We start from the raw sequence: 3,466 nt of genomic DNA, 5'->3' as shown, positions 1-3,466 counted from the left end.
GCCTTTTCTGAGCCTTGTTGCCCTTGGCTGGACTTGCTCCAATGTCCTTTTTGCAGTGAGTGGCCCAAAACTGAACACAGCACTGAGGTGTGACCTCACCAATGCCAAGTCCAGGGGGATGAGCACTGATTCGGATTTATAGTGGGATAAGGATTGCATGTAGGTGTCTGTAAGCCTGTATATCTTCATTTCAAATACTAGTTCTGAAACATATACTGATCCCTAATAGTTCCCCAACGAAGCCCATCCCTATTCTGCTATCATTAGTAGATCTTGTGAGCTGTTCCCTGGCCTGCAACAGTAAAAACATTTGAGTACAAGTGTATATTGCTAAACTTAAGGGAAGTGACCCAGTACTAGTGTAAGCTCTAAATGTACTGAGAGTGAATGAAAATCAGCACACTCATGCAATTAATGTGTTCTGCTAATGCCTGCAATAGCTGCTTATTTCAAACCTGTCATTCAGACAGAGGTGATACCCTTTTGCACTGGTATTGGGGAGCAGATAAATGCTGTCACACGTGCCACATTGACATGCTCTGTGGTCATTCAGCAACTTGGTAAGTGCTTAGCCCAGTTCCCATAGCAGTTAGAAGCATTTGCTTGCTCCCGAGAGAACTTGTGGTATTCTGTTTATCCTGAGTTTCTTGAAAAAGAATTTAGTTTATTATCTTATTACATAAACTTTCTAGACTAAAATATCAGCTCAAGTGTTTCCCTGAAGTTTTTGACCAGCCTTGTTTTTACATGGGAGGTTCTTTATGCCTTCAGGAAAGTGCAAAAAGTGGGTGAAATAGAGTCCTGCCACCATTAAGGCCATAATTCTTATGTGAGGAAAGTGCAAAAAGTGGGTGAAATAGAATCCTGCCACCATTAATGCCATAATTCTTATGTGGCAAATATGCTTCTAACTTGTTTTTAGAGAAGATAATTTTCAAACTGGAAATACTTTGGTCGTATTACTTCAGTGATGCCCATTGATTTAATGTGTGTTAACTTCAGGGGGTTGCATAAAATGAAGCTTCGGTAATAAGAGAAGAAATAGAGTTCACTAAAAATATCATTTCACCATTCTTGCCAGAACTGATGCTGAAAGAGATTACAAATTCTGTGCAAGACCTACTTGGGTCAAATACTTCTGGTTTTCAGCAGTTCATGAACTCTATGAGCCTAATCATAAATATACTCAAACCTGAAATCACAACAAAAGAAAGTTGGAGAGGCCAAGTATGGAAGCTCAGTAACAGAGTAACTGAGGTTCAGGTCATTTTGGTGAGGGAAACAACAGAATTTTATGCATATTTAAAGGGCAGTAATGTTTCACATCAATGCTGATCTTTTACCAGCTATAAGGCAAAACATTTCACCAGTTGGAAGGCAGGAACAAAGGTAGTTTCTCTTTCCTCGGCTGGAGTTTATCAAAGCTGACAGTAAAGGACAACAAGGAGTGAAAGATTAAAAACATTCAGGTAGTTTAACTCTGTTTAGGAAATAGTTGAATGTCTTTCTTGTTATTTAGCCAGGATAATTATGAAGTTCCTACAATGAATGTAAACCAATTTTGTATGACATGGAGCTGTTTTGTAAATAATATGACCTATGACATTCTGTATGCAAATATGGGATTATTTTAATAACATTAAATGATGAAATATTTAAAGAGCATTCTGTTGACTTTGCCAATGGTTGATCATCTTGCAGCTTTCAAGCAGCAATGGGTAATATGCACCACTTGATTTAACCTGCCATTCTGAGTGTCCCTGTATTTTTGTTTGATCATTTTATGCTGGAAGAATTGTGAACTACTACAGAATTTACTTCATCATGTGTTTGACTTTCTATATTGTAGCCAAGGTTATAAGAATTAAGGAAAAAATAGATTCTTGGAGTAGATACAAGGGAAGCACTAAAATTCAGAGATATCTACGAGCAGAATTCAAGGAGATAGAGGTTGGAGACCTTTCCCAGGTATTTCTGTTGTCTCTTAGGTTTGGAAATTCAGTCTTTATGATACAGAAATATTCTAAAAGAAATGTTCACAATTTCCTGAATATTTTGCTAATTCATGGAGGTTTTTTTCAGAGGAAGAGTAATCTTGTCTTACAAATCAGAGGTTCAGTTCACAAAACAAAACTGCCCTTTGGAATATCTGAGAAAACAAAAGGCAGTCCAAAGTATACAAATTAATGCTTTTGCTTTGGTTTCAAGTATTTAGTGTCAGCCTCTGATGCTCCTTACCTGTGGTGTTCAAACATCTCCATTATAATTTTAGACTGAATCATAGAATCATGGAACCAGCAGGGTTGGAGGAGACCTCTAAGATCATCAAGTCCAAACATTAACCTGTCACTGCTGGAACCCCTAAACCCTAAACCAGATCCTCTAGTGCCAGATCCAGACACCTCTGAAACACTTCCAGGGATGGTGACTCCACCACCTCCCTGGGCAATCTATTCCATGCCTGACCACCCTAACAGGGAAAACTTTTTTCCTAACATCTAATCTGACTCTCCCCTGTCTCAGCTCAAGGCTTGGTCTAAATAAAGGTGATAGGATGTACAAAAACAGGAGAAAAGAGTTAAATCTAGTTTAAGTAATGACACTACCTAGACACAGATAACCTCCAGAGCATGTCCAGATTTGGCAATTTTGCCAAAGTACTCAGTAACATAATGCTTCTTTAAACCATTTAAACATTTCCTTCTTTCCTCTATCTGTGATATAAAACAGCTCCCACCCACTTGACGTTATAGACTAAGTGATTCAGATCTATTGGCTCTTGGTCATGGAAAAATCTGCCTGGAGGTCAGTCGTGGTTCATACCACAAGCAGCCATCCTGTTTTTTCACTCTGCTTAGCTTCAGCCTGCATTTTCAAATGGACAAAATATCCTTACTTCTAGCTGTGACTGATTAAAGCTCTGCATAGAGTCTGATGCAAAGTAGGAGCTCCCTGCATGCAGGAGCCTGTGAAAGTTAGCTGGGCCCTGTTCTGCCCAAGCAGAAAGGAAAAGAGGTGACTGCAAATCCAAGAAGGCCAGAACTGAGAAATACTGAGTGAGCCTAGAGGAGCCTATTGCTGCCACTCTGATGGCAACACTTTGTATCAACACCTCTCTGCCTGCTGGAAGAGCAGCAAAGTGTTCCAGCCCAGAAACAGCTTTAGTGGTGCCAGAGAATAGAATCATAGAACCATCAAGGTTGGAGGAGATCTCTAAGATCATCAAGTCCAACCATTAACCTGTCACTGCTGGAACCACTAAACCCTAAACCAGATCCTCCAGTGTCAGATCCAGATGCCTCTGAAACACTTAAAGGGATGGTGACTGCACCACCTCCCTGGGCAACCTATTCCAGTGCCTGAACACCCTAACAGGGAAAACATTTCTCCTCACATCCAATCTGACTCTCCCCTGTCTCAGTTTATGACCATTCCCTCTAGTCCTCTCCCTGCAGCCCTGGCAGGA

The sequence above is a fragment of the Acanthisitta chloris genome, unplaced genomic scaffold, assembly GCF_000695815.1.
Source record: "Acanthisitta chloris isolate BGI_N310 unplaced genomic scaffold, ASM69581v1 scaffold18586, whole genome shotgun sequence".
In the NCBI taxonomy this organism is placed as follows: Eukaryota; Metazoa; Chordata; class Aves; order Passeriformes; family Acanthisittidae; genus Acanthisitta; species Acanthisitta chloris.
This window is presented reverse-complemented; position numbering follows the sequence as displayed.